The sequence below is a fragment of the Bubalus kerabau genome, chromosome 12 (genome assembly GCF_029407905.1).
Source record: "Bubalus kerabau isolate K-KA32 ecotype Philippines breed swamp buffalo chromosome 12, PCC_UOA_SB_1v2, whole genome shotgun sequence".
In the NCBI taxonomy this organism is placed as follows: Eukaryota; Metazoa; Chordata; class Mammalia; order Artiodactyla; family Bovidae; genus Bubalus; species Bubalus kerabau.
In genome coordinates this window covers 18,078,529-18,100,274 of record NC_073635.1, presented here as the reverse complement: position 1 = coordinate 18,100,274, position 21,746 = coordinate 18,078,529, and positions in this window count along the sequence as shown.

Below are 21,746 nucleotides of genomic sequence, written 5' to 3'. Positions count from 1 at the left end.
GATCACATCCTGGGCCATAAATCTAACCTTGGTAAATTCAAAAACATAGAAATCATTCCAAGCATCTTTTCTGACCACAATGCAGTAAGATTAGATCTCAATTACAAGAGAAAAACTATTAAAAATTCCAACATATGGAGGCTGAACAACATGCTGCTGAATAACCAACAAATCACAGAAGAAATCAAAAAAGAAATCAAAATTTGCATAGAAACGAATGAAAATGAAAACACAACAATCCAAAACCTGTGGGACACTGTAAAAGCAGTCCTAAGGGGAAAGTTCATAGCAATACAGGCATACCTCAAGAAACAAGAAAAAAGTCAAATAAATAACCTAACTCTACACCTAAAGCAACTAGAAAAGGAAGAAATGAAGAACCCCAGGGTTAGTAGAAGGAAAGAAATCTTAAAAATTAGAGCAGAAATAAATGCAAAAGAAACAAAAGAGACCATAACAAAAATCAACAAAGCCAAAAGCTGGTTCTTTGAAAGGATAAATAAAATTGACAAACAATTAGCCAGACTCATCAAGAAACAAAGGGAGAAAAATCAAATCAATAAAATTAGAAATGAAAATGGAGAGATCACAACAGACAACACAGAAATACAAAGGATCATAAGAGACTACTATCAACAATTATATGCCAATAAGATGGACAACGTGGAAGAAATGGACAAATTCTTAGAAAAGTACAACTTTCCAAAACTGGACCAGGAAGAAATAGAAAATCTTAACAGACCCATCACAAGCACGGAAATTGAAACTGTAATAAAAAATCTTCCAGCAAACAAAAGCCCAGGTCCAGATGGCTTCACAGCTGAATTCTACCAAAAATTTAGAGAAGAGCTAACACCTATCCTGCTCAAACTCTTCCAGAAAATTGCAGAGGAAGGTAAACTTCCAAACTCATTCTATGAGGCCACCATCACCCTAATACCAAAACCTGACAAAGATGCCACAAAAAAAGAAAACTACAGGCCAATATCACTGATGAACATAGATGCAAAAATCCTTAACAAAATTCTAGCAATCAGAATCCAACAACACATTAAAAAGATCATACACCATGACCAAGTGGGCTTTATCCCAGGGATGCAAGGATTCTTCAATATCCGCAAATCAATCAATGTAATACACCACATTAACAAATTGAAAAATAAAAACCATATGATTATCTCAATAGATGCAGAGAAAGCCTTTGACAAAATTCAACATCCATTTATGATAAAAACTCTCCAGAAAGCAGGAATAGAAGGAACCTACCTCAACATAATCAAAGCTATATATGACAAACCCACAGCAAACATTATCCTCAATGGTGAAAAATTGAAAGCATTTCCTCTAAAGTCAGGAACAAGACAAGGGTGCCCACTTGCACCATTACTATTCAACATAGTTTTGGAAGCTCTGGCCACAGCAATCAGAGCAGAAAAAGAAATATAAGGAATCCAAATTGGAAAAGAAGAAGTAAAACTCTCACTCTTTGCAGATGACATGATCCTTTACATAGAAAACCCTAAAGACTCCACCAGAAAATTACTAGAACTAATCAATGACTATAGTAAAGTTGCAGGATATAAAATCAACACACAGAAATCCCTTGCATTCCTATACACTAATAATGAGAAAACAGAAAGAGAAATTAAGGAAACAATTCCATTCACCATTGCAACGGAAAGAATAAAATACTTAGGAATATATCTACCTAAAGAAACTAAAGACCTATATGTAGAAAACTATAAAACACAAAACACTGGTGAAAGAAATCAAAGAGTACACTAACAGATGGAGAAATATACCATGTTCGTGGACTGGAAGAATCAATATAGTGAAAATGAGTATACTACCCAAAGCAATTTATAGATTCAATTCAATCCCTATCAAGCTACCAACAGCATTCTTCACAGAGCTAGAACAAATAATTTCACAATTTGTATGGAAAAACAAAAAACCTCGAATAGCCAAAGCGATCTTGAGAAAGAAGAATGGAACTGGAGGAATCAACCTACCTGACTTCAGGCTCTACTACAAAGCCACAGTTATCAAGATAGTATGGTACTGGCACAAAGACAGAAATATAGATCAATGGAACAAAATAGAAAGCCCAGAGATAAATCCACGCACATATGGACACCTTATCTTTGACAAAGGAGGCAAGAAAATACAATGGATTAAAGACAATCTCTTTAACAAGTGGTGCTGGGAAAGCTGGTCAACCACTTGTACAAGAATGAAACTAGAACACTTTCTAACACCATACACAAAAATAAACTCAAAATGGATTAAAGATCTCAACGTAAGACCAGAAACTATAAAACTCCTAGAGGAGAACATAGGCAAAACACTCTCTGACATACATCACAGCAGGATCCTCTATGACCCACCTCCCAGAATATTGGAAATAAAAGCAAAAATAAACAAATGGGACCTAATTAACCTTAAAAGCTTCTGCACATCAAAGGAAACTATTAGCAAGGTGAAAAGGCAGCCTTCAGAATGGGAGAAAATAATAGCAAATGAAGCAACTGACAAACAACTAATCTCAAGAATATACAAGCAACTCCTACAGCTCAACTCCAGAAAAATAAATGACCCACTCAAAAAATGGGCCAAAGAACTAAATAGACATTTCTCCAAAGAAGACATCCAGATGGCTAACAAACACATGAAAAGATGCTCAACATCACTCATTATCAGAGAAATGCAAATCAAAACCACTATGAGGTACCATTTCACACCAGTCAGAATGGCTGCGATCCAAAAGTCTACAAGCAATAAATGCTGGAGAGGGTGTGGAGAAAAAGGAACCCTCTTACACTGTTGGTGGGATTGCAAACTAGTACAGCCACTATGGAGAACAGTGTGGAGATTCCTTAAAAAACTGGAAATAGACCTGCCTTATGATCCAGCAATCCCACTGCTGGGCATACACACTGAGGAAACCAGAAGGGAAAGAGACACGTGTACCCCAATGTTCATCGCAGCACTGTTTATAATAGCCAGGACATGGAAGCAACCTAGATGTCCATCAGCAGATGAATGGATAAGAAAGCAGTGGTACATATACACAATGGAGTACTACTCAGCCATTAAAAAGAACACATTTGAATCAGTTCTAATGAGGTGGATGAAACTGGAGCCTATTATACAGAGTGAAGTAAGCCAGAAAGAAAAACACCAATACAGTATACTAATGCATATATATGGAATTTAGAAAGATGGTAACAATAACCCTGTGTACGAGACAGCAAAAGAGACACTGATGTATAGAACAGTCTTATGGACTCTGTTGGAGAGGGAGAGGGTGGGAAGATTTTGGAGAATGACATTGAAACATGTGTAATATCATGTATGAAACGAGTTGCCAGTCCAGGTTCGATGCACGATACTGGATGCTTGTGGCTGGTGCACTGGGACGACCCAGAGGGATGGTGTGGGGAGGGAGGAGGGAGGAGGGTTCAGGATGGGGAGCGTATGTATACCTGTGGTGGATTCGTTTTGATGTTTGGCAAAACTAATACAGTGTTTCAGGTTTAAAAAAAAAAAAAGACTCAGAACTCTTTGACATCTGCTTGTGCCTTTCTTTTCCTGCTGTACTGCTTCCTTACCTTTATTAAAGCCCTAAGAGAGCACTGCCTACCTTCTAGGATTTCACATTGTTGTTCAGTTGCTTTGTCATGTCAGACTCTGCAACCCCATGAACTATAGTACACCAGGCTTTCCTGTCCTTCACTATCTCCTGGAGTTTGTTCAAACTCATGTCCATTGAGTCAGTGATGCCATCCAACCATCTCATCCTCTGTTGCCCGCTTTTCCTCCTGCCCTCAATCTTTCCCAGCATCAAGGTCTTTTCCAATGAGTTGGCTCTTCCCATCAGGTGGTCAAAGTATTGGAGCTTCAGCTTCAGTCCTTCCCATGAATATTCAGGATAGATTTCCTTTAGGACTGACTGGTTTGATCTCTTTGCTGTCCAAGGGACTCTCAAGAGTCTTCTCCAGCACCACAGTTCAAAGTATCAATTTTTTGATGCTCAGACTTCTTTATGGTCCAGCTCTCACATCCATACATGACTACTGGAAAAACCATAGTTTTGACTACACAGATTTGTGATGGCAAAGTAATGTCTCTGCTTTTTAACATGCTGTCTAGGTTGGTCATAGCTTTTCTTCCAAGGAGCAAGCATCTTTTAATTTCATGGCTACAGTCACCATCTACAGTGATTTTGGAGCCTAAGAAAGTAAAGTCTCTCACTGTTTCCATTGTTTCCCCATCTATTTGCCATGAAGTGATGGGACCAGATGCCATGGTCTTAGTTTTTTGAATGTTGAGTTTTAAGCCAGCTTTTTCACTCTCCTCTTTCACCCACGTGAAGAGGCTCTTTAGTTCCTTTTCGCTTTCTGCCATAAGGGTGGTGTCACCTGCATATCTGAGGTTGTTGATATTTCTCGATGCTATCTTGATTCCAGCTTGTGAGTCATCCAGCCCAGCATTTTGTATGATATACTCTGCATAGAATTAAATAAGCAGAGTGACAATATACAGCCTTGACGTACTCCTTTCCTAGTTTTGAACCAGTCCATTATTCCATTCTCAGTTCTAGCTGTTGCTTCTTGTCCTGCATGGGTTTCTCAGAAGACAGGCAAGGTGGTCTGGTATTCCCATCTCTTTAAGAATTTCCTACAGTTTGTTGTGATCCACACAGTGAAAGGCTTTAGCGTAGTCAATGAAACAGAAGTAGAATTTTTTTTTTTTTTTGGAAATTCCCTTGCTTTTTCATGAGTCCTTTTAATTATCCAACTCTGTGTACCTACTGCAGTGATGAACCTTATGGGGACAGGGCACCTAAAAGCAGGAGATCCCAGGCTATGGGATGGTAGGAGTTATGCTGCAAGGTTGGTTACAATCTTTAGTCTGCTCAGAGTATGGCTTCAGACAGCTCTTGAGGATATTGAGGAATGGCCCTATCTCTTGGGGATGAGGGAAAGATAAGAACAAGGAAATGCCTTGTCATCTTTGTATGACACCATGCAGATAGTACCTGGCACAGAGTGGAGACCTAGAAAAATGTTTTTTAAATGAGGGAACGAATAAAGGAATGCACAGATGAAGAGAGGTGGTCATACTGGCTGTTTTTCAGCAGTCCTGAACTCCAGAGAGTGGTTGAAACTTTAGCAAAGTTTGATTCCTCCAACAGCCTGGTGAACTCCAGCTTCAAGGCCTGGGGGTTTGCGTTTCCTCTTCTCAGCACACATTCCCCACATGTCCTTGAAGTTCACTCCCTCACTTCATTTGGGACATTGCTCAAATCAGGGAGATGCTTGCTGATCTCTATATCCAAAACATAGCCCTTGCCCTCTATCTTTTATGCCACCTCATTGTTCCTCGTAGAGCGTCTTGCTACCTGATCTTGTATTATCTGTATACCTGTTAAGTCTGTGTATTTAAGGACTGCCATCCCAGAATATCCACTCCATTTTAGTAGGTATTTCTGTGGCTCATCCACTGCCCTAATCCTAGAGCCTGGAGCAGTGTCTGGCATATATGACATGCTCAAAAAGCATTTGTTCAGTGAATAGGCTCTCATGCCCAACCCATATGGTTTTCACCCATGCGGTTGGGTATCAGGGGTCATCGTCCATCGTGGAATGGTTGATGGGATTTAGGACTGAGGTGATCCCTGGGATGCAGGGCTTTGAGTTTTAAATCCAGAGGAGTTGGTCACTCTCCTGAACTTCTGATTCAGCTTCCTGTTTGTTTACTCATTCTTCCATTTCTTAGTGCTACCATGTAGCGGCACTGGTTTAGGTGCTGTACTGGAATATGGCCATGCACAAGTCAGACAAAACATACACTGTCATGAAGTTTGTATTCCTCAGCGGGGGCAGGAACTTGAACTAATGGATGCTACGGTTCACCCTACACAGTACAACTGATGTTAAATTCCTCAGGATGATGGTACAGTATCACTGGCCAGCTGGTGTGCTCAGGAGAGAAGCAAGCCATGGCTGGAGGTAGGCTTTGCTGCGGTGGCAGCCCACTAACTCCCACCAGAAAGGAATCTGCTGCCCTGGGTTCTGGCCAACATCTCCATTCTGTCTGTAGCTAAGACATATCAAAACCCACATACACTTCAACTCACAAGTGTTTTAACCAATTTTTCCTGTTAACATTATTAATTGTTAAACATCTTGTGACTGAGCGCATCAGCTGAGCTGGCCTAAGGCAAAGCTCAAGGAAATGTTAGCGCCTGCTTTTCGGCATCAGCCTCCATACTTGAAGCATTATGTTGCAACATCCTTTCAGGTCAAACTGAACTAGCTTACGACTCCCCCTTTATTCTCCATAATTTCTTCCTACTCAGAATTCACCCTCTTGTCTTGTTCCTCAGTGTTCTGAGTGAAAAAAGATTCTTGGGTTCTTGCAAATGTATATGCTTGCTCATAGACCATCAGCCACAAGATAACCTTTATGCATATGATAGGTACTTTCTTGAAGGTGATTTACCCAAACCAGGGACTCTAGTGGCTGCGATTTGTTGGGATATGTCATATCTCTCATGGAGAGAATGAACTCATCGCATGTATGGGGTCAGCCTTGACCAGCATTTAAATGTTTGCTTTTAGTCCTCCCAAGTCCTCATATTAAGCCCCTTGGTAGTGCCTGGTTTCTTTGTGCCCTCAGGCAAGTAGGCCCATGATAAACTTCTCAATTTCATAAAATATATGTCATAGAGTTTTTGAATGTCAACTTATAGCTTCTACTTTCTTCTCAAATGTTTCCGTTGTGCTGTGGGGCTCAGGGTAGGGATGGCATTTGAAGAATTCTTGGCTCAGTGCATGACTTGTTCCACTCTCTCAGCATCCCTGTCAAGCAGTTTAATTATGCAAATGAGAACTCAGCTGAGGGTTTGGGGGAGGGGTGGTGGAGAGAGGAACAGTGCAGGGAAGTGCTAGACAGGCATTATGCCAAGAATATCCACACTTCCTATATTGAGAAATCTCCCATTTTTTTTCCCTTTCCCCCTAAGATGAAAAAAGAATTTGAAAGTCTGCTCTTTTATCTTCTTTTACACCTTTCTGCTGTCTGCTTCCTGTTCAAAAATTTTTTTAAATGCTGATTTTTGTTTTAACTCCTTGTCTCTGTCTCCCTTTAAGAGATGCTCACAGTAAAATAAGTAATGCTGCTCATGTTAATGTGTCTTAAGTTTCACAGTATAAAAGGATTTTCCTTTCTACCTTCTCAAGGTCAGTGGGTTCTGACTCAAAGATGAAATCTAATGTTGGTGTTGGGGAAGCCAGCAACGGATCCCCTTCAAGTATGACTTGGATTGTTTGGCTAACAGGCCTGGGGAAGGGTTGACCAGTTACCCAGTCTGGGTGTTGCTGCCTTCAGTCAGTTCAGTTCAGTTGCTCATTCATGTCTGACTCTTTGTGACCCCATGAATCGCAGCACACCAGGCCTCCCTGTCCATCACCAACTCTCGGAGTTTACCCAAACTCATGTCCATCGAGTCGGTGATGCCATCCAGCCATCTCATCCTCTGTCGTCCCCTTCTCCTCCTGCCCCCAATCCCTCCCAGCATCAGAGTCTTTTTCCAATGAGTCAGCTCTTTGCAAGAGGTGGCCAAAGTACTGGAGTTTCAGCTTTAGCATCAGTCCTTCCAATGAACACCCAGGACTGATGTCCTTTAGAATGGACTGGTTGGACCTCCTTGCAGTCCAAGGGACTCTCAAGAGTCTTCTCCAACAACACAGTTCAAAAGCATCAATTCTTCAGCGCTCAGCTTTCCTCACAGTCCAACTCTCACATCCATACATGACCACTGGAAAAACCATAGCCTTGACTAGACAGACTTTATTGGCAAAGCAATGTCTCTGCTTTTCAATACGCTATCTAGGTTGGTCATAACTTTTCTTCCAAGGAGTAAGCGTCTTTTAATTTCATGGCTGCAATCACTATCTGTAGTGATTTTGGAGCCCAGAAAAATAAAGTCTGACACTGTTTCCACTGTTTCCCCATCTATTTCCCATGAAGTGATGGGACCAGATGTCGTCATCTTAGTTTTCTGAATTCTGAGCTTTAAGCCAACCTTTTCACTCTCCTCTTTCACTTTCATCAAGGGGCTCTTTAGCTCCTCTTCACTTTCTGCCATAAGGGTGGTGTCATCTGCATATCTGAGGTTATTGATATTTCTCCCAGAAATCTTGATTCCAGCTTGTGCTTCTTCCTGCCCAGTGCTTCTCATGATGTACTCTGCATAGAAGTTAAATAAGCAGGGTGACAATATACAGCCTTGACGTACTCCTTTTCCTATTTGGAACCAGTCTGTTGTTCCATGTCCAGTTCTAACAGTTGCTTACTGACCTGCATATAGATTTCTCAAGAGGCAGGTCAGGTGGTCTGGTATTCCCATCTCTTTCAGAATTTCCCACAGTTTGTTGTGTTCCCCACAGTCAAAGACTTTGGCATAGTCAATAAAGCCGAAATAGATGTTTTTTCTGGAACTCTCTTGCTTTTTCTATGATCCAGCGGATGTTGGCAATTTGATCTCTGTTTCCTCTTCCTTTTCTAAAACCAGCTTGAACATCAGGAATTTCGCGGTTCATGTATTGCTGAAGCCTGGCTTGGAGAATTTTGAGCAGAGCATTACTTTACTAGCATGTGAGATGAGTGCAATTGTGCATTAGTTTGAGCATTCTTTGGCATTACCTTTCTTTGGGATTGGAATGAAAACTGACCTTTTCCAGTGCTGTGGCCACTGCTGAGTTTTCCAAATTTGCTGGCATATTGAGTGCAGCACTTTCACAGCATCATCTTTCAGGATTTGGAATAGCTCAACTGGAATTCCATCACCTCCACTAGCTTTGTTCGTAGTGATGCTTTCTAAGGCCCACTTGACTTCACATTCCAGGATGTCTGGCTCTAGGTGACTGATCACACCATTGTGATTATCTGGGCTGTGAAGATCTTTTTTGTACAGTTCTTCTGTGTATTTTTGCCATCTCTTCTTAATATCTTCTGCTTCTGTTAGGTCCATACCATGTCTGTCCTTTATCGAGCCCATCTTTGCATGAAATGTTCCTTTGGTATCTCTGATTTTCTTGAAGAGATCCCTAGTCTTTCCCATTCTGTTGTTTTCCTCTATTTCTTTGCATTGAATGCTTAAGAAGGCTTTCTTATCTCTCCTTGCTATTCTTTGGAACTCTGCATTCAGATGTTTATATCTTTCCTTTTCTCCTTTGCTTTTCACTTCTCTTCTTTTCACAGCTATTTGTAAGGCCTCCCCAGACAGCCATTTTGCTTTTTTGCATTTCTTTTCCACGGGGATGGCCTTGATCCCTGTCTCCTGTACAATGTCATGAACCTCTGTCCATAGTTCATCAGGCACTCTGTCTATCAGATCTAGTCCCTTAAATCTATTTCCCACTTCCACTGTATAATCATAAGGGATTTGATATAGGTCATACCTGAATGGTCTAGTGGTTTTCCCCACTTTCTCAATTTAAGTCTGAATTTGGCAATAAGGAGTTCATGATCTGAGCCACAGTCAGCTCCTGGTCTTGTTTTTGCTGACTGTATAGTTTCTCCATCTTTGGCTGCAAAGAATATAATCAATCTGATTTCGGTGTTGACCATCTGGTGATGCCCATGTATAGAGTCTTCTCTTGTATTGTTGGAAGAGGATGTTTACTGTGACCAGTGCATTTTCTTGGAAAAACTCTATTAGCCTTTGCCGTGCTTCATTCTGTATTCCAAGGCCAAATTTGCCTGTTACTCCAGGTGTTTCTTGACTTCCTACTTTTGCATTCCAGAACCCCTATAATGAAAAGGACATCTTTTTTGGGTGTTAGTTCTAAAAGGTCTTGTAGGTCTTCATAGAACCGTTCAACTTCAGCTTCGTCAGCGTTGCTGGTTGGGGCATAGGCTTGGATTACCGTGATATTGAATGGTTTGCCTTGGAAACGAACAGAGATCATGCTGTCGTTTTTGAGATTGCATCCAAGTACTGCATTTCAGACTCTTTTGTTGACCATGATGGCCACTCCATTTCTTCTGAGGGATTCCTGTGCGCAGTAGTAGATATAATGGTCATCTGAGTTAAATTCACCCATTCCAGTCCATTTCAGTTCGCTGATTCCTAGAATGTCGACGTTCACTCTTGCCATCTCCTGTTTGACCACTTCCAATTTGCCTTGATTCATGGACCTAACATTCCAAGTTCCTATGCAATATGGACCTAACATTCCAAGTTCCTACACAATATTGCTGTTTACAGCATTGGACCTTGCTTCTATCACCAGTTACACCCACAACTGGGTATTGTTTTTGCTTTGGCTCCATCCCTTCATTCTTTCTGGAGTTATTTCTCCACTGATCTCCAGTAGCATGTTGGGCACCTACCGACCTGGGCAGTTCCTCTTTCAGTATCCTATCATTTTGCCTTTTCATACTGTTCATGGGGTTCTCAAGGGAAGAATACTGAAGTGGTTTGTCATTCCCTTCTCCAGTGGACCACATTCTATCAGACCTCTCCACCATTACCCGCCCGTCTTGGGTGGCCCCATGTGGCATGGTTTAGTTTCATTGAGTTAGACAAGGCTGTGGTCCATGTGATCAGATTGACTAGTTTTCTATGATTATGGTTTCAGTGTGTCTGCTCTCTGATGCCCTCTCACAACACCTACCATCTTACTTGGGTTTCTGTTACCTTGGACATGGTGTATCTCTTTATGGCCACTCCAGCAAAGGGCAGCCACTGCTCCTTACCTTGGACGAGGGGTATCTCCTCACGGCCACCCCTCCTGACCTTGAACGTGGAGTAGCCTTGCCCCAGCACAGCCACCGCTCCTTGGATGTGGGGTAGCTCCTCTTAGCCGCCGCCCCTGATCTCAGCTGCCTTAGAGGGATGGAAATCCAGAGAACTAAGGGCTAAATAGGGGCAGCACTTGCAGAGCCAGCATCTAGTTGGATCTTATACAATGATGTAAATCTTTGACTTTATTTGAATCTCTACTGACTTGTGTAATGAGAATGTCTCAAATACTACAACTAAAAGTAGTATGATTCTCCTAAAGTTTTAATGCTTAAGCAAAGTCATATAAATCCTCAGAGACTGAGTACCCTCATATATAATTAACATTTTTTCAACTCAGCAAATGTGGAGAAACTGTTACTTGCCTGCAACTACACCAGACCCTAGATATATGACATTAAAAGAGAGACAAGTCCTTCCTCTAGAAGAACAGAGCACCAGTAGCAGAGAGACAGCACATGCACATATAACTATATAAGTAGCAATTGTAGAAGTGCAATGAAGGAAATGTTTTTTTAATAAATAGTGTGAGAGATCTAATATAGATAGGGTGGTCAGAAATCGTCTCCTGAGGAAATAACTTTTGAGCTGAATCTTGGGAGATGAGGAAAAGCTGACTAGTTAAAGAGAGAAACTAGAGGAGTTCCAGTTAGAAGACACAGAATAAAGTTCCAGAATGGAAATGACATTGTTCTGGAGGAACCAGAAGATGCCAGGATATTTGACACTTAGGAGATAGTGTCCTGAGATGAGGTTGGCATTAGTCAGGAAAGACCATAGAGATTCATACAAAATAGCTTCAGAGTTTGCATTTTAAGGGAGATTTTTTGGTAAAGTTTTATGCAGAGGTGTGACACGATCTAATTCTAATGTCTCAAAAAAATCACTTCTGATGTCCATGAGGAAAGAGATTGGTAAGGGAAAAGATTTCAGGCAGAAGACTTCTGAAGAAATCTGGACAACCAATCATGTCAGCCTGGGCTATGGTGGTAGGAGTGAAAGAAATAGTGGATTTGATAGTTTTGCAATATTATGCATGGGGCTTGCTGCTGGATTGGACATGGAGGGTGGGAGTGGGTGAGAAGGAGGAAAGCAGAGGTGTGAGTAAAAGGGATTTTCAGAGATGACTTCTAACTTAATCAAGAATTTTCCTGTAACTATATTTCAGGAGATGCAATTAAAACCAAAACATTTAAAAAATTTGTTTTAAAATTAGGCAAAACTAGGTAAATGCAAACAAATTTAAAACTGATGGGGAAAGATTTTACTATTAGACTAAGTGGAACCCGAGCTTAGAAACCATTATATAATGTGAAGATGGATGATTTATTGCATTAAAGACTAGGCAGCCATTAACATGGCAGCACCACGTATAGAGCAGAATTTGTAGAAGATGTTCTAGTGTTGACTAACAGTGGATCATATGAACAAAAATAACTGAAGATACTGCATAAATCAGTCCTAAAGGAAATCAATCCTGAATATTCATTGGAAGGACTGTTGCTGAAGCTGAACCTCCAAAACTTTGGCCACGTTATGCAAAGAACTGGCTCATAGAAAAAGGCCCTGATGCTGGGAAAGATTGAGGGTGGGAGGAGGAGGAGGTGACAGAGGATGAGATGGTTGGATGGCATCACCGATTCAATGGACATGAATTTGAGCAAACTCTGGGAGATTGTGCAGGACAGGGAAGCCTGGCATGCTACAGTCTATGGGGTCACAAAACATCAGACACGACTGAGTGACTGAACAGCAACAACAACGTAAATAATAAAGAAAATCTTTATATATATATATACACAGACAAATAACATACCATGTTCTCAAGTACACAGGGAACATCCATAAAAATTAGTGGGCCACAAAGTAAGCCTCAATAAATTCCAAAAGAAAGAGGATACAGTTAACATTTCCTGATCCGAATATAATAAAACTGAGAAATTTATAATAAATAATCTAAAAAAAAAATTCTTCCATCTGGAAATTGCTGCTGCTGCTAAGTTGCTTCAATCGTGTCCGACATAGACGGCAGCCCACCAGGCTCCCCTGTCTCTGGGATCCTCCAGGCAAGAACACTGGAGTGGGTTGCCATTTCCTTCTCCAATGCATGAAAGTGAAAAGTGAAAGTGAAGTCACTCAGTCGTGTCCGACTCTTAACGACCCCATGGACTGCAGCCTACCAGGCTCCTCCATCCATGGGATTTTCCAGGCAAGAGTACTGGAGTGGGGTGCCATTGCCTTCTCCGATCTGGAAATTAATTCTATCCAAAACTCTAGGAAATGATGGAGGAGGGATCAAGATGGCAGAACAGTAGGACACAGAGCTCACCTTCCCCGAAAAACCCATTAAAGATACATCCCCACGTGGAGCAATGCCCACTGCAGACTGCAGACTGTCATACAACGAAGTCTGTGAAAGAAAGACCCACACAAATTTGGCTTGGAAGGGAAGATAAAAGGTCAGGCCCTGTGCCCCTGGTTGGGGGAGGCAGAAGAGGAGGGTGTGATGCAGGCTCAGAGATCCTTTCCAGGCAGGGAGCTGTTGGAGCCACATACTGGGTACTGCAGCCCTGGAGTCTGATGCCACAGACAGACTGGCTACTTGTGAGCTGAAGATGTGAGGGGAAGAACTGAGCTGATCTTTTGACCAACCCAGAGTACTAGGAGTTAAACACCTTTGCTGTTTAAAGCCAGTGAGATTTGAGGGCTGTTATCCACTTCAGCGTAACTTCGTGAGATCATAATGCCCTTTGTAACACTGTTCCTGCTCCCCTGCAGCTTTGTTTTTTGCTATTTTTTTTTTTTTTTTTGCACTTTCCCTTACATTCTCCCCAACATAACACCTCCGTCAGTTCTCACTGTACTTTGTTATGGTGTTTTCATTAAATCCTGAGATGTTTCTGGATTGTGACTATGACTCCATGACTTTGTTTATTCTGTTCCTTCCTCCTGGTTACTTCCTACTCGACCTACTCCACTCAACCATCACCTCATACACCTGCCCTCTCTTGGCCTCCTTCCGGCTCACATGTGCCTGCGTGCTAAGTCGCTTCAGTCTTGTCTGATACTTTGTGACTCTGGACCATGGCCCTCCAGGCTCCTCTGTCCATGAGATTCTCCAGGCAAGAATGCTGGAGTAGGTTGCCACGCCCTCCTCCAGGGGATCTTCCTGATCCAGGATCAAGCCCGTTCCTCGTATGTCTCCTGCATTGGCAGGTGGATTCTTTACCACTAGGACTACCTAGGAAGCCCCCTTCTCACACTCTTCACATACTTTCTCTATAATCCTACAAACAAATGTATATATTGTAAGAACTGTATTTACACATTAATTGCTCATTGTTTCAAGATGTTTTTAGTTCCTTCAGCACAGGGACTGTCTTCCTCACTTTTATATTCCAGGCCCTTAGCACAATACTTGGCATACTTGGTGCTCAGTGAATGCTTATTGATAACCATTGCTAACTTTTCTTTTTTTAATTAATTTTTATTGGAGTATAGTCACCTGACACTATTGTATTAGTTTTTTCTGTACAGTAAAATGAATTGGCTGTATGTTTACATATAAACCCTCTTTTTTGGATTTCCTTCCCATTTCGGTCACCTCAGAGCACTGAGTAGAGTTCCCTGTGTTATACACTAGGTTCTCATTAGTTATCTATTTTATACATAGTATAAACAGTGTGTATATATGTGTATATATATATGTATCAATCCCAATCTCCCAATTCATCCCACCCCCTGCTATCTTTTCTTTTAAAATAAAATGTGACAAAACTAAATTAATTTAGAACTCAGATTAATGTCTTGACTAAATATGACAGATTCTTTCATTCACATTAAGCAACTGGGACTTCCCTGGTGGTCCAGTGGTTAAGACTTGGCCTTCCAATGCAGGATGTGTGAATTCAATCTCTGGTGGGGGAGTCAAGGTCCCATATGCCTCATGGCCAAAAAATAACACATAAAATAAGCAATATTGCAACAAATTCAATAAAGACTTTAAAAAATGATTCACATAAAAAAATCTAAAGAACAAACTAAGCAACTGTTTGAGAGCGATTATGGAAATACATAGAAATAGCTTTGAGAAGGACAGGTTGGGTTGAAGGGCCTGGATGAAGTTTCTAACTACTCCACACATATGGCTCCTCCTCCAGGCAGCCTTCTCTGACTCTTCCATGGGTGTTAAGTGGCTTTTGGCTTCCTTAGCATGCTGTGGATATTTGGTTATGGTATTTTCTATATCTTATAATTTTAGTTTACTTTCTGCTTCCCTCACTACATAGTAGATACAATGAGGGAATGACTCATGACTTTAATTTTTTCTTAAACATAAGAGGAGTCCTTTAAGTGACTAATGAATGAATAAGTTAATTTGGTTGGCAGCGATGCTCTTAAGAACACTTGGTGACATTTTTGACATTTCCTGGCATCACAATCCTAGATAGAGAACTACATATCCAAACACTGACTATCCATTGAAATTCAAATATCCATGTAACACTTGTCCAGGAAGTAATCTTATTAAGTAAAAACTGATTATACCCAGCCATTTAAAACAGTTCCCTTAAAATCAACAGTTCACTACAAGGTATGTGGAATGAGTATTTATTGGGTGAAGAAGACAGGGAAATTGATGGATGCAGGTAGAGAGGGCTTAGGGCAAAAGAACATATAGTTCTGCTTTTATAAACACTCTGTCTAAAAATACACATAGAGAAAACACAGCTGTTAGAAAGGACATTGCAATAATTATAGAGCTCAGCATTAAAAGCTCTCTTTGCTTGAGGACCAATTCCTTTTTAAAACAGAAGTAGTTCATAGACTATAGTTCAAGAAATTAAATCAGAATTCATCAGCACCCTGCACAAAAGCCTTCAAGCCTTTCATTATTCACGTGTCTTGCCACATGCGTACATGCACACCACACATGTACACAAACACCATTTCTTATTAAAAAGGCAATAAGCACAAAAGACACCTTTGAAAGACCACACCACATAGAGAAATCAAAGCACAAAGGATGTTGTCTTCCTGATACTCGAAAGGCAATATTGCAAAATGTTTGTCAAGTTATAATAATCTCAAATTATGGTTAATGTTTCCCTCTTATAGACCAGTGCTTTATTTTAAAATATGTTTTATGTGTTTAACATAAAAGAGAGAATTGTTTGTATCTCAGTAGTCCCCTATCAAGGAAAGATTTAGAACAGTAAATCCTGTGCCTTCCAGAAAACTAGATTTTGAAGGAACAAACAGTTTATTTAAAGAGGAAGGTGGTAGTTGCTGTTCAATCGCTCAGTTGTGTCCGACCCTTTGCGACCCCATGGACTGCAGCACACCAGGCTTCCCTGTCCTTCACTATCTCCCGGAGTTGGCTCAAACTCACTTCCATTGAGTCAATGATGCCATCCAACCATCGTCCTCTGTCACCCCCTGAATATGGAGGAAGTCACAAAAGGTGAAGTTGAAGGGATCAGATCACGAATGCCTTGTAGGTTAAACTATGGAACTGCTGGTTTATTTTAGAGAGAAAGGGGGCATAGAAGGATATCTTTGTGGCTTAGGTAGGTCACTGAGGAAGCTTGGGAGAAGTGATAAAGCCAATTGGAGGTACAGAATCAAATTTAGAGGTTACTGTTATAGGGTAGACAAGAGTCAATGAAAGTCAGAAAACATGGCATATTAATAAGGGTCAAGTTGAAAGAGAAGGAATCGAAATGAAACCTATATGTGAGGTAAAATTGATCAACTATGTACTGAGTCTGCAGTGTGAAAGAGAGTGAAGAATTGTAGATTACTTTTCTGGCTTCTAGCCTGAGTGACAGGCCAATTGATTGAGGTAATGAAATAAAGACAAAAGGAGAACAGGTTTAGAGGAGAGTATGACAAATTTAGTTTTGGATATGCTGAGTTTGAGATTCTTAAAGGACGGTCAAGATGTATTCTGGGGGTTGCTTTGAAGTGAAAATGTAACTTTTGGAGCCATCAGCCTACAGGTAGTGACTCAAACCATAAATGTTGCACGGAATCACTCAGAATGGAGGAAGGGTATACAGCACCAAAAAAACTGTGGGCCAAAGGTTAAATCTGAGGAACTCCAAATAATAAGAATGGTGAAAATAATAGAAACCCACAAAGAAGATAGCAAGAAATATAGTTAGGTTCACAATGAACCAGAGACAGCTAAGGAAGAGAATTTTAAGAAGACAAGAAAGGTAAAAAGTACCAAAAAATATCAGAATGGTCAAATAAAAAGAGGACTAAAACATATTCATCAAGATATACAATTATCGAGTCATTAATGACACTAGCAAGCACAGTTTATTGTAGTTATTGTATTGTATTGAGTTAAATGGGTCTTTGAAAAATAGAGACAATTGCAGTCTATTGTTTTGAAATTTTGGCTGACATGAGTGCCTAATTTGCTATCGTAATTACATAGGTAGAGACTAGAAAGTTTTAAATTAGATTTTTGGGTGTTTTAGTTAACAAATGATTGAAAAAAAAATCAAAGAAAATAAAAAGGGTCATCTAGTGGACCAAACCTCTTTAGTTCCTGGGCAATCATTTTACATGTTTCTCCTATAAAAAGATACTGTTTCTTTTCAGAGTTATCTTGATTCTATTTCAATTGAAGGCATAACTCCTAAATAGCCCAACAATCACTGAACACACTAATTTTTTTTTATTATTTTTATTTCAGAATATCTCTCCAGATGTTCAGAGGAGCTGACTAATAGTGATGATTATATACCACAGTACAAGTAGTGGAATACAGAATTCTTAACATTTATTTCTATAGCGGTATCTTCATCTTATTTTTATCAAAATTAAGAAAAGACAATCCCAGAATAGCAGATCATGGTCTAAGGAATTTGTAGCACATACGAGGAAGCTAAGTGCCTAGGGTCAATTTTATTCCAAGCTAACATTTCTCCTGGTCAGGAAAGTTGCTGGGGACTGTTGGTGACAAAGGTGAGAGGTCAACAATTTCTATCACCTTGAAATAAAAATATTTGGAATCCATAGAAGAATATTTTTAAAGAATTTTTTATATTTATTAATTATGTCTTCCTTTTTTATAGAAATCCCTATAAGAATGCTAATATTTTAGAATGTTATATCCTTCCCTTCCCTCTGGCTGTGATTTGTCTTGTGAAGGGCTGTATTTGTCAGGAGCAAGATACTCGGTGAAATTGAGTTGCATCTGATCTTATTCCAGAGCTAAATTGGTATAAATACTAAGGTGTTAACGAAGGCTTGCTTAGAAAGTTACAATGCCTGAAGTTCAAAACACCAATCTGAATCTCAGTGACTACAGGCTCTGAGAAGCAAATCTTGATTGCCAGATAGCAGTTATTAGCCCATCACCCCTGCGCTGGGCTCTGATGCACGCAGCTGGTTTGCCCAGAGACCCTTTACAGCTCTCATGAGACTGAGTTAGCCAAAAAGTTGATTTGGGTTTTTCTGTAAGATGTTATGGAAAACCTGAACAAACTTGTTGGCAAACCCAATATTTCAGCACAGTTTTGAAATGTAGGGATTTGGTGAAAAGAGAAATAAGAATTCTGACTCTGCTACTTACTGTGTGTGACCTTGGAAAAGTTCTCAGCCTCCGAATACCCATTAAAATGGGAAGAATAATAGGACTCTTGGGGCTGGGGGAAAACATAAGTAATAACAGTAATTAACATCTAATAGATATTCTATATTACCCTTACAATATTTTTCACTCATATCATCTGACTAGGTGGACATACCAGTTTTAAGATATGAAATAACATAGCTCTCATGGTCACCATTGTCATGAGAACCATCCCTCACTCTCATTAACCTCTGATATGACTTGAAGGCTTGTTGAGAGCCAATCTGTTGATGTCGTTCAGTGGCTAACTCGTGTCCGACTCTTTGTGACCCCATGGACTGCAGCACACCAGGCTCCTCTGTTCTTCACTGTCTCCTGGAGTTTGCTCAAATTCCTGTCCATTGAATCAGTGATGAGAGCCAGTTACCAGGAATATATAGGATAAATCAAGATATATTAGACTACCCTTCACAGATGGCCAGTGTGGTTGGAGAGTCAGGGCATACGTATAAAAAAAGGGTGAATACCAATGAAAGGGGACATATTTTCTGCATGTGGGCAATGCAGATAAACAGTTTCCTAGGTACGTGATCTCTGTGTCTTGGAGTGTATGAGGAGGACTTCTCTGTAAGAAATGATTTAAACTGCAGGAAAATGAGCATCATGGTTAAGAGGAAAAGCACAAGCAAAAGTGTAGATTAAATTAAAAGTAGGGAAGGTTATGTGGACAGCCTAACTGCAGCAGAATATTTATATATGGCAATTGGATGATGAATTTAGAGACATGGACAGAGGCTTTTACAGTAGAAGCTAATTCAAGAATTAATCTTTAGAAGAGGCATACCTTCCCTGTAGTGCCTACTCTAGGTACTAGAATTATTTCAGTGCTTAATTGAGGTATATCCAATCTAGATATTTATAATAATATCTGAAGAATTCTTAATCCAACATTTGATAAAGACTATCAAAAAATAAGAGCAACACTGAATAGTAGTAGAAAGAACCAGGTACTTGATGGAGAGAAAGCATATTGAGTTCAAATCCTTCTTATTTTACTTTCTGGCTATAAACCCAGATAATAAGGCTCACTGTGAAGAAGTTTTGAAAATTAAGTGAGAAAATGAATGGCCCTATTTGAAATAAAGGAGAGCCTATATAGTCCATGGGGTCGCAAAGAGTCGGACATGATTGAGCGACTTTCATTCAAGAAATGTCAGCTGCTATGTATTTGCAACTAAGAAAGTCCAGTCATTGGAATGAGAAAACCATGTAGTTAATTTGAGTATAATTATATACAACAATCTAGATAAGTATGTGAGGTGTTGCTGCTGCTGCTGCTGCTGCTGCTAAGTCGCTTCAGTCATGTCCGACTCTGTGCGACCCCATAGACAGCAGCCCACCAGGCTCCTCTGTCCCTGGGATTCTCCAGGCGAGAACACTGGAGTGGGTTGCCATTTCCTTCTCCAATGCATGAAAGTGAAAAGTGAAAGTGAAGTCACTCAGTCGTGTCCGACTCTTTGCAACCCCATGGACTGCAGCCTACCAGGCTCCTCCATCCATGGGATTTTCCAGGCAAGAGTACTGGAGGGGGTTGACATTGCCTTCTCCGATGTGAGGTGTTACAAACTTCCAATTCCTCTTTGCCAGGAATATATGAAAACCTTTAGGCAACCATGTGTTTCAATGGCAGTCTGGTCTGGAGCTTTCATCTTGAGTCTGTTGATCTCATTCATACCACGTGCTATTCTCTTAGAATGTTAGTTTCACTGGGATAGCCACTATAGTCATTGGCTCACTATCCTTTGAAGAAGATCTCTGGTTACTGCATCTATGTCATCGTGGGGATTTTGGGCCTCTCCAGTATGGTTTGCCAGTCCTACTGTGGATAACATCTCGATTCTTCCTGCAACACTATTCTGGTTCTTGAATGTATTCTAATAGCTTTTCATTTGTTCCTTGTTTTAATATTATTCAATGACTGGAAATGTGGCTTCTGGGAAGGATAATAAATACCCCTGTCCTGGTGGGAAGAGTAACTGCCTTACTGAGGAAATGTGTTGGTGGAAAGGATGGGGCATGAGGAGAGGAGAAACAGAGCAATGCTTCTCTACACCTTTATCTTGCCTGAAGCTAACAGAAATATAACCTATCAGTCTTTGGCACAATAGGAAAATTCGTGCCAGGAAGTCCATAAAGTTTTGTTCAGGGACTTTGGAATTCTTCAGGTCATGAGGAGAGTTCAGATTGATGAGATAAAAATAAGCTTTGGAGTAAGTTAGAACTGGGACCAGGTGAGCATTGCCCCCATGTCCATGCAACTGTCTCCTGGTTTTGTATCCTTAGCTGAGTCTCTTGGTCCTTGTCTATGTAAGGAGCAAAATGTTTGCATGTACTGAGTTGGCCAAAAATTCATTTGTATCTTCCCATACCATCTTACAGAAAAGATTGAACTTTTTGGTCAACCCGATGGCTCAGATGGTAAGGAATCTGCCTATGATGCAAGAGACATGGCTGTGATCCCTGGATCGGGAAGATCCCCTGGAGGAGAAAATGGCAACCCACTCAAATATTCTGGTCTGGAGAATCCCATGGACAGAGGATCCTGGTGGGCTATAGTCCATGGGGTCACAAAGGATCAGACACAAGATACAATATTTCATAGCATGGAATTGTATTTTGAAATCAGGATTAATAAAAGTGAATTCAAGTAAATTGCTTGGCCTATTCCTGGCCCATAATAAGTACTTAGTACATTCCACCTATTATTACGTTACTTTACAGATGTAGCTCAGGGTACCTCGCCCAAGTAGACACAGTGGCAGAGCAGATTGTGAGCTGAGATTTGTCTCACTCTGAAACTGTTATTTCCACGGCACTACACTGCCAGTTCAAATGCTCTGATGCTCCAAAACATTCGCTTTAAACATTTCACTGTTGAATCTTCCCTAGGCTACCCCTTTGTATTGTTTGCTCTTCTGTACTTTCTTAAGAGTATTCCCAGGGCTTCCTTGGTGGCTCCGATGGTAAAGAATCTGCCTGCAGTGCGGGAGACCTGGGTTCAGTCTCTGGGTTGGGAAGATCCCCTGGAGAAGGGAATGGCAACCCACTCCAGTATACTTGCCTGGAGAATTCCATGGACAGAGGAGCCTGGAGAGCTACAGTCCATGGGATTGTAAAGAGTCAGACACGACTGAGACTTGTACTGCATTTCTGGTCCATCAGTCTACTGAAGCAGCAAGCCAGAGGTACCAACACAGGGTCTGGGTGTGTATTTGAAAATCACATATGACATGCAATTTTTATGTTTTGAAAAGATACAACATACAAGCAAAAACAACT